General features: G+C 49.1%; 1 protein-coding gene across 2 annotated transcripts in view; it reads right to left on the bottom strand.

Annotated features, from left to right (window-relative positions):
- CSNK1G2 (casein kinase 1 gamma 2) overlaps window positions 1–10,409 on the bottom strand; it is a 58,896-nt gene extending 48,487 nt beyond the window's left edge. The window contains exon 1 of one of the 2 annotated variants that reach the window (XM_083594713.1): window positions 10,220–10,409. The gene's annotated coding sequence lies outside the window, so the exon portion shown is untranslated. The remainder of the gene's footprint in view (window positions 1–10,219) is intronic. The other variant, XM_083594715.1, reaches the window with a different exon arrangement.
- Window positions 10,410–10,741: the final 332 nt, after the last annotated feature.

The following is a 10,741-nucleotide window of genomic DNA, read 5'->3' on the forward strand; positions in this document are numbered from 1 at the left end:
ATGCCCAGTTGCCTTGAAACCAGCAAAACCAGGGTTGCTTCCCCTGTGTCAAATTCCGAAGGACAGTGGACGCTCGGGTTGTGAACGTGATCTGTGCAGGATGCACGTTCACAACCCACAGCAGCGCGTCTGCGCATGCACGGGTTGCGATTCGGCGCTTCTGCACATAGCACAATTTAGTGCTTCTGCGCATGCGCGACTGCCAAAACCCGGAAGTAACCCATTCTGGTACTTCCGGGTTTCGCGGTCGGTAACACAAAAAAAACGCAACCTGAAGCGTCTGTAACCCGAGGTATGACTGTTTCTCCTTTTTCCTGAACAAATCACGTGTCTGTTTTGATTAAGCATTTGAGCAATACTCTGTTAAACCACTGAGCCTAGGACTTGCCGATCAGAAGGTCGGTGGTTCGTATCCCTGCGATGGGGTGAGTTCCCGTTGCTCGGTCCCTGCTCCTGCCAACCTAGCAGTTCGAAAGCACGTCAAAGTGCAAGTAGATAAATAGGTACCGCTCCGGCGGGAAGGTAAACAGCGTTTCCATGCGCTGCTCTGGTTTGCCAGAAGCTGCTTAGTCCTGCTGGCCACATGACCCGGAAGCTGTACACTGGCTCTCACAGCCAGTAAAGCGAGATGAGCGGCGCAACCCCAGAGTCGGCCACGACTGGACCTAATGGTCAGAGGTCCCTTTACCTTTACCTTCAACGAATTATTTCTTCCCTCCATTATTTCCCCCCTGTTCTCTTGTGGCCCTGTTGAATAGTGAACCACTTGTATTCGAGCTCTACACACAGGAAGGTAGAGAACGGAGGAATCACAGAACGGTGGGTTTGGAAGGAACCCCAAGCATCATTGTCTAGTCTAGCCCAACCCTAGGAGAAAAGTTAGTTTTTAAGAAAGGCGTAAAAAATGCAGTGGGTGAGATCTGGTTTCCAGCATTGCAATATACCACCAGCTAAACATTGCAATATACCAATATCTATATATATTACAATGTCTGAAATAAGGATGGAGTTGTGTAGAGGCATTGACTGCATAGCACACAAAAACACACACATTACAATTCGCGATATATTGCCAGGTCAAAAACTACAAAACGAATACAGTCATACCTTGGGTTACAGCCACTTCAGGTTGCGTTTTTTCGGGTTACGGACTGTTGAAACCCGGAAGTACTGGAACGGGTTACTTCCGGGTTTCGGCGGTCGTGCATGCGCAGAAGAACTAAATCGCTCTTTGTGCATATGCCAAATCGCAACCCACGTGTGCGCAGATGCGCCGCTGCAGGTTGCAAACATGCATCCCGCACGGATCATGTTCGCAACCCGAGTGTCCACTGTATCATGATATGGACTTCAAGCTAGTTTTGTGCGTGCAGCCTAGCTCTTGCAAACCCGTCAGTGGAGGTGTTTAAAGGGGGGGCGCATTCTTTTGGGAGAGGCTGGCCATCCCCTCCGCACCACAAAGCTTTCTCTCCACCATCATAAAAGAGGACTAACGGAGAGTCGGAGGGGCAGCTCCACCCTGTTGCCCCTTCGCAGCCCTCATTCCCCAGCTGTTTTTGCAGGAGCGCTTGCAGCCCCCCGCCCCCCCCCCCGCCCCGGAGAAATGCGATGCCTGCAATTTGGCTCAGGGCGGCTGTGAATGAGGCGTTTCATGCATGCTGTCCGTGCAGGAGAGCGGCCGACAGACATGCCTGTGTGCTCACGCTCCTGAAAGAAAAACAACGATTTGCAGGACACGCAGATACGCTACCGGTCTCTCCAAACAGGCTCCTAGCTAGAGCCAATCAGGAAGTCTAAGAAACTGGAGAAAGCGAAAAAGAAACCTAGTGCTATTCTCAAACTGGCAGCGCCGCTTTCGAAGGAGCAAAGTCTGCCATCTTGGTTCAGCCTGGCGCCCAGCACCATCCGAATGTATCTGTGCTAGAAATCCCCCAGGCGCCTGGCGTGTTTCCAGCTGCAAACAGGTGGAGGTCTCCAGGCGCTTCCTGTGAATGCCTTACCTGCCCACCCCCCCCAAAAAAACCCTGCACACATTCCACTTCTCTTTTCTCGCTTTCTGCACTAAGTTTTCCTAGACCAGGTTTATAAATAGCTTTCTGCCTTGCAGCATGTCAGGTCTACCTCCTGGCAAACTTGAATTTGGAAGAAGATTGGCACTCCCTTTTCTAAGCTCTTGACGTGGCAAAAGGAGGTTGCTAGGTTGCTCCCGACCTATCCCTAAAATAATAAAGGTAAAGGGTAAAGGGACCCCGACCATTAGGTCCAGTTGTGACCAACTCTGGGGCTGCGGCACTCATCTCGCTTTACTGGCCGAGGGAGCTGGCGTACAGCTTTCGGGTCCCGTGGCCAGCATGACTAAGCCGCTTCTGGCGAACCAGAGCAGCGCACGGAAACGCCATTTACCTTCCCGCTGGAGTGCTTTGGTGTGCTTTTGAACTGCTAGGTGGGCAGGAGCAGGGACCGAGCAACGGGAGCTCACCCCGTCCCGGGGATTCAAACCGCTGACCTTCTGATCGGCAAGCCCTAGGCTCTGTGGTTTAACCCACAGTGCCACCCGCATCCCCCCTAAAATAACATCTTTTTAAAAAATAAATCGGCCAAAGAAATACTGCCACCATTCTTTCTCAAGCTTGATCACTGCACTGTGTGGGGCAGCCCTTGGAGAGTGTCCGCAAATTCCAGATGGTTCAGTTTAAGAAGGATGTGGACAAGCTGGAAGGTGTGCAGAGGAGGGAGACCAAGATGCTCAAGGGTCTGAAAAGCAAGCCTGATGAGGAACAGTTGAAGGAGCTGGGGATGATTAGCCTGGAAAAGAGGAGACTGAGAAGAGATAGGAGAGCCAGCTTGTTTCCTCCTGCTCTGGAAGGCAGGACCCAAACCAACGGCTTCAATTGACAAGAAAGGAGATTCTGACTAAGTATCAGGAAGAACTTTCTGAGCGTACCAGCTATTTGACAGTGGAACAGGTTCCTTTGGCCAGGTGATGGACTCTCCTTCCTTGGAGGTTTTTAAGCAGAGGTTGGATGGCATTATCTGTCATGGATGCTTGAGTTGAGATTCCTGCACTGCAAGTGTTCAGGGCAGCTGTTTACCAGCTCCATCTGGTATGCAGACTGAGACCCTATCTGCCTGCGGACTGTCTTGCCAGAGTGGTGGATGCTCTGGTTATCTCCCGCTTGGACTACTGCGATGCGCTCTATGTGGGGCTACCTTTGAAGGTGACCCGGAAACTACAACTAATCCAGAATGCAGCAGGTAGACAGGTGACTGGGAGCGGCCGCAGAGACCACATAACTCCGGTCCTGAGAGATCTGCATAGGCTCCCAGTATGTTTCTGAGCACAATTCAAAGTGTTGGTGCTGACCTTGAAAGCCCTAAACGGCCTCGGCCCAGTATCCCTGAAGGAGCGTCTCCACCTCCATCATTCTGCCTGGACACTGAGATCCAGCGCCAAGGGCCTTCTGGCGGTTCCCTCATTGCGAGAAGTGAGGTTACAGGGAACCAGACAGAGGGCCTTCTCAGTAGTGGCACCCACTCTGTGGAACACCCTCCCACCAGATGTCAAAGAGAAGAAGAACTACCAGACTTTTAGAAGACATCTGAAGGCAGCCCTCTTTAGGGAAGCTTTTAATGTTTGGTGCATTACGGTATTTTAATATTTTGTTGGAAGCCGCCCAGAGTGGCTGGGGAAACCCAGCCAGATGGGCGGGTTATAAATATTATTATTATTATTATTATTATTATTATTATTATTATTGAATTAAGATTCTATGATTCTAAGACAAGGCCTCTGGAAACAGGGACTTGGCCATGACGACTGGGTTTTGCCTCCTTTCCTGGCTTGATTTTAGGTACAGTACAAAAGTATTTGAAGGAACAGATTCACCAAGAACCACTAAGCAAGCCATCAATGTAGAGGAGTGGAGAAAGGCTTTTGGAGGCTTTTTGGGAAGGGCCTTTAAGTTGCCATTGTTTGACAAGATAAATTCATCTTCTAGTGTGGTACCTTCCCCACTTTTGGAACTCACTGCCTATTGACGCCTTCGCTCGCTAAAACAGTTTTGTTTAGGCAATGCTGACATGTGCTTTAACCTGGTTATTCAGCTTTTCGGTGATTGTAATTTGAAAAAAACTAATCCGGGTCACTTCATTTATTAAACCTTGCTGAGGCGGCATTACAAAACTCGGGGCGGCTGGCTGGAGGCGTGGCTTTCAAACTTTTGGCCAAGGAGTCTCTGCTGCAAAGCCAGCCGCTCCCAGGGAGCTGCCTTATAATACAGAGTCAGACCCTCTGCACTGACTGGCAGAGTATCAGAAGGCATTGGAGCGCAGCCCTGTATCAGGAAGTTCGGGTTCCAAAGAATGTTCGCAAACTGGAACACTCACTTTTACGGTGTTTGGGAGCCAAAGTGTTCAACTTGCAAGTTGTTTTGGCTCCCAAACACCGCAAACCCGGAAGTGAGTGTTCTGGTTTGTGAATATTATTTGGAACCTGAACGTCTGACGCGGCTTCCGATTGGCTGCAGGACAGCCAATCAGAAGCCGCACTTTGGTTTCCGAACATTTTGGAAGTCAAACGGACTTCCGGAACAGATTCCTTTCGACTTCCAACGTACAACTGTATTATTCTCACCAACTGCACTGTTAAGGTTCCAGACCTGGCAGTTCTAACAAACCGGGAGAAAAGGAACTGCCTTACTGAGTTAGTCCATCTTATTCAATATTGTCAACACTGACCGGCAGCAGCTCTCTCCAGAGCTTTGGGCAGGGAACCTTCCCAGCACTACCTGGGGAGATAAATGGGACCCTCTGGACAGGGTGAGAAACTCAGATATATTAGCTAAGCGCCAAATGGCACCTTAAACCTAGGTTACAGTTGCCACACTGAACTGTCTAGGCATCATTCTCTCCCCAATGAAATACAGTGGTACCTCGGGTTAGGTACTTAATTCCTTCTGGAGGTCCGTTCTTAACCTGAGGTACCACTTTAGCTAATGGGGCCTCCTGCCGCCGCTGTGCCACCAGAGCACGATTTCTGTTCTCATCCGGAAGCAAAGTTTTTAACCCGAGGTACTATTTCTGGGTTAGCGGAGTCTGTAACCTGAAGCGTATGTAACCTGAGGTACCACTGTAATACTAATCAGTGCTTTTTTTTTCCTTAGAAAAATGTTTAGGGGTACTCGCATTTTCCTACTCATATTGAAATACTGTCCCTCAATGAGGCCAAACTTAAGATTCACAAAATGTTTAGGGGTATGCGTACCCCTGTGTCCCCCCCCCCGAAAAAAAGCACTGATACTACTACAGTCATACCTCGGGTTACAGACACTTCAGGTTGCACTTTTTCTGGTTATGGACCCGCCGAAACCCGGAAGTACCAGAACGGGGCTACTTCCCGGTTTCGGGGGTCGTGCATGCACAGAAGTGCTAAATCACGCTTTGCACATGCGCAGAAGCACCAAATTTCAACCTGCGTATGTGCAGACGCACCGCTGTAGGTTGCGAACGTGCATCCTGCACGGATCACATTCGCAACCTGAGCATCCACTGTATTACTACTACTACTACTAATAATAATACAGTTATACCTTGGATCCCAAACGCCTTGCGAGTCGAACGTTTTGGCTCCCAAATGCCGCAAACCCGGAAGTGGGTGTTCCAGTTTGTGAACGTTCCTTAGAACCCGAACGTCCGATGTGGCTTCCGCAGCTTCTGATTGGCTGCAGGGATTTCCTTCAGCCAATCGGAAGCTGCATCTTGGTTTCCGAACGTTTTGGAAGTCGAACGAACTTCCAGAATGGATTCCGTTCAAATTCCAAGGCACCACCGCAATAATACAATTCCTTTTCTATACTGCTTTCATTTAAATTTCATTTCAATTTGGATATCTCCTTTCTATATTACTATATAGAAAGTGGCTTATGAGCTGAAGAAACCACAGAACAGGCAGCAAAGATCACACACCTAATAAGCATCTGATCCAAGACAAAGCCACAATAACTTTACAGAATAAACAACTTACAGAAAGCAAAGCAATGTCAAATAAAGAAATATTCAACAACCCATTAGAATAGTAAACCGTAAAACGCTTCTTATATTAAAGGGAAAAAAGTGCAAAGTGGTTGACAACACATGAAAATGTCAAATTAAACAAAATTCCAAGCTTCCAGGAAAATATTTCAGATCCTTTTCTCAGGGACAATTGGCTTTCCTCCCATTGATTTACCTACAGTGGACACTCGGGTTGTGAACGCGGTCCGTGCGGGATGCACATTCGCAACCTGCAGCATGCGCAACCCGCAACGGCGCGTCTGTGCATGTGCGGGTTGCAATTCAGCACTTCTGCGCATGTGCAAAGCAAGATTTAGTTCTTCTGCGCATGCGCGACCGCCGAAACCCGGAAGTAACCCGTTCCGGTACTTCTGGGTTTCGGCGGTCTGCAACCCCAAAAAACGCAATATGAAGCGTCTGTAACCTGAGGTATGACTGTACTTAATTTACAGAGCTGCCCCATAGCAGGAGGACTATAGGAAGGCAGGGTGGTGCAGTGGTTAGAGTGTCGGACGAGGACCTGGGAGATCAGAGTTCGAGTCCCCACTCAGTCATGAAGCTCACTGGGCGACCTTGGAGTCTCAGTCACAGACTCCTGGCCCACCTCACAGGGTCGTTGTAGGATTAACTGAGGAGGGGGTGGACCATGGACTCCTTGGAGAAAAAGCTGGGAGATAAATGAAATAAACGAGCTCTTCTGCTTATCTGCTTAAGAAAGCTGGAGGGGGCAGCCAGGTGGAGATGTTAGTCGCCAGCCTGGCCCCCAGAAAGACCTCCATGTGGTTTAATGTTTTAATGTGTTGTCAACTACTCAGAAATGAAAGTAATAATAATATGTACCATTGCAAACGTTCTGTTGTGGCGACAAGAAGCTAGGTTTAAGGTGCCGTTCGGAGATAAGCTAATATATCGGCAGGGACGTGGGTGGCGCTGTGGGTTAAACCACTGAGCCTAGGGCTTGCTGATCAGAAGGTCGGCGGTTTGAATCCTCATGACGGCGTGAGCTCGGTCCCTGCTCCTGCCCACCTAGCAGTTTGAAAGCACATCAAAGTGCAAGTAGATAAATAGGTACCGCTCCGACGGGAAGGTGAACGGCGTTTCCGTGCGCTGCTCTGGTTCGCCAGAAGCGGCTTAGTCATGCTGGCCACGTGACCCAGAAGCTGTACGTCGGCTCCATCGGCCAGTAAAGCGAGATGAGCGCCGCAACCCCAGAGTCGGCCACGACTGGACCTAATGGTCAGGGGTCTCTTTACCTTTACCATATCGGCGTTTTCAACCCTGTATCAGCTGATGCCACAGAACTAGAAGCAAGTCACTGTTTCCCATGTGGAAGTGCTTTTAAGCTAACCACTGTGGAGCAGGAGATTCTAATGCACCTCTCAGACTGAGTCTACCTCGCAGGGTTGTCAGGAGATTTAAGAACCACAGCGAAACATAAGGAGTGGGAAGAGGCTTAGCTGATGGGAAAGGCTGTAGGTCTGCGACATGGGGGCGGGTTCAGCCCCCACCTTCCTGTTTAAAACCACAAAAACCCTGAGGACTAGAGTCTTAAGCTGATTTTCAAAGGAAGTGGTGTACCTCAGTGGTAAGAGGACTTTCTTTGCATTTAAAAGGGCATTTCCAGGCTCAGCTGGCAGAGGTCCCTTGCCTAAAACCCCAGAGGGCAGCTGCCAGTCAGTGCAGCAGGTGAATGGTTCGACTCTGTCAAAGGCAGTGTGGTGTAGTGGTTAAGAGCGGTAGACTCGTAATCTGGTGAGCTGGGTTCGAGTCCCCGCTCCTCCACATGCGGTTTTCTATTCTTCTGTGTAATGCAAATGTTGAAGCCAAGGTTGTGGGTTCGAGTCCCACACTGGGCAAAAAGATTCCCGCATTGCAGAGGGTTGGACTAGATGACCCTCGTGGTCCCTTCGAACTTTATGATTCTATAAACAATTTCCCTTAGCCTGCATGGGAACAAAACAAAACTTGTCCAGTGTCTTGTCAAGCTGTTTAGAAAAAATAAATAAAGATTCCTAACTGAACACGACTGGCCTCATAAGCCAACCCCTTCTTTCAGAAGTTCCTAAACACCACATTTTATTTTTGAAGCTGTTTCCCAGCATTTCACTCGCTAGGAGGAGGAGGGAGAGGGGAATCCGATGTATTTCCTGGTCAAATGTTCTACTGCCAGAAGGATTCGCACGCTTTGGTTTATCCGTTCCAGAAAGGCCTCGCCAGAATATAACAAGACCCAAGATAGTGACTTTGCAAACACAGTCCCGGGCAAATAAATCAGGGTTTTTATATATACAGCCTGCCTAACAGATTGCTTTAAAAACCTGCCACGAAGACACTTTGCACGCACACACACACAAAGCAGAAACATAACAGGTTAGTGCTTGGAAAATAAAATTACAGAGAGAGCAAGAATCCAAATGGGTGGTCCCCTTCGCTCGGAGCGCCGCAGGCCTGCCCCCAGAAGAAATTCCTCCCTATTCCCCCGTCTCCAAAACCCACGAGACATTTTGATTTTTGACTGTCTGGGGGCAATTTAGGACGATAAGCAGAGAGAGAGAGAGAAGAGAGAGAAGAGAGAGAAGAGATGTTCTCTGCATAAAAAACCCCAAGGATTCCAAATCCCTTTATATGTTTCACATCAAAACACTTTGGGGGGGGGGCTCTTTTTGGGAAGTTGTTAAGTAGCAGGATGAAGCAAAGATGTGAATAAAGAAGCAGTTCTTTGCTTTAATAACAAAACAAAAGACTTGCTACAGATAACAGAAGGTTCCAAAGGGGGGAGGAAAACAAACCAGTATTGCAACAGTTAGATTTTCACTTTTTCTTTTTGCAATTGGGGGGGGGGGTTTGCTACTAAGGAGGGATGAAAGAGAAAAGACAAGGTCTGAGATGGGTGGAAAAGAAAATGAGGTGGATTTGCCAACCTTGGGGTTAAAAGGCACTCAGCTACAGCTGCACTGACCCTCATTCCCCCCCCCCAAAAAACTCCCTTTTTTGTTAAAGGTTCCTTTCATTTCCTCCTTTTGTCTCCCCTCCCCCTCACCTCTCTTTTTCCCTTCCTTTTCCACGAACACACCCAAGCTATGGATGTTGCTAACCGACTGTTTTGGAAAAAGGGACTTTTGTGGGGGGGGGGGGTGTTGAGAAAGAAGCCCAGTTCCCACAGGGAGGAAAGGGGGGAAATGATAAAAGCAGAATAACAACTGTTTACGAGGAATTATTTCCTTGCAGTTGCAATCATCATCACCATCATCATCATCATCATCATCATCATCTCATTGCTTTCCCAAAAGATAACCCTCCAAGTTAGAAACCACCACAGTTCAGGAGCCACTTTCCTCCGCTCTTCAAATTGGGGAAGAAAATTTAAAAAGTTTTTTTTTGGGGGGGGGGAGGGGGTTTCCAAAAAAAAGCACTGAAAATATAATACAGCTTAAGCACTGCTCTTTGTCTTGCAAAACGAAAGAAAGAAAACAAGGGAAGTTAAGAGCAAAACAAATAAGTAGGCCTAGGTCACGATTACTTCTTTTTCTTTCTTTTTTTGGGTAAAGAAAAAAACGGAGAAGAAGCCTCTCTCCCAATTCACACAAACACATGTCTCTGTCCCACACAACCAAAATCCACTTTTGAAAAAACTGGTCCATCTCCCCCTTTAAAGTTGGAAAGGCTTGTGGAAAGGAGGTGGGAATTTTATGGAATTCCCTCCAGCCTAAATGCAAATCCCCCCCCTGCAAAAAAATTAAAATATAAAGGGGAGGCTGCAATGGTGCTTTATTTATTCCTGGAGAGAAATTGGGGTGTGTGAAGGAGAGAAATGCAATAGGGCCAGCAGGCCTCTCTCCCCGCCCCCCTTTCCAAGTTTAACTCACACCCAGCTAAGCCTCCTTCCTTCTCCCCCTCCCACCAGCAGCCCCCCCCCCAATAAATTCCTAATAAAATGTCTATAAATGTGTTGCAATAGGGCTGGATCAATGTGCAAAAAGATTCAGACCCCCCTGGCCCAAAATGCAGCTTCCTCTTTCCTACCCCCTCCAAAAAAAATTGCATTGCTGGTTCTTTTTCTGTGTCCCCCCCCCCAATTGCACCTATATAAAGCAATGCAAATGGGACCCCCCTCTAAAGCAACAATTAAGCCCTTCCCAAATTAGCCCCCCCCCAAAAAAAGACTCACCTGGCTTTCTCCCCCCTCCCCCTGGCTCCTCAGGGGTGGGGGCCCCCGGGCCTGCCCCCCTCCAGGCGCCCCATTTGGTGCTCCGGTCTCTTCCAAGCTCTTTCGCCTTCTGAGCAAGCCAAGCAGGGAAGGGACGGCCGGGGCGCCAGCGGCGTAAGGCCCGGCGGCGCTCTATGGCGCTGACGTCACGCCGCCGGCGCAAGCCGCCTTGGTGAATCCGGGGCTCCGCTCGCTCGCTGGCTTAGGCGACTCGGGCTGGCTCGCTGGCTGGCCCTCCGGGAGGGGCCCTCCGCGCAGGCGCAGAAAGGGGCGGGCGGGAGGGGAAGAGGAAGGGGCCGGCGGGCAAAGAGGGGAGGGATCTGTGCTTCCTGAGAGACACTTCCGGATTCCAGTTGGGGGGTGGGGGGAATCGTCCATGTGCGGGGCAAAATCCGGACCATTCGGCCTTTGGAATAATTCCATGGCCAGAACTTAACCCATATGTAACTCTGCTTATTTTATGCGCTTTAATCTTATGGGTTA

This window comes from Podarcis filfolensis, assembly GCF_964270895.1.
Source record: "Podarcis filfolensis genome assembly, chromosome: 18".
NCBI classification, from domain to species: domain Eukaryota; kingdom Metazoa; phylum Chordata; class Lepidosauria; order Squamata; family Lacertidae; genus Podarcis; species Podarcis filfolensis.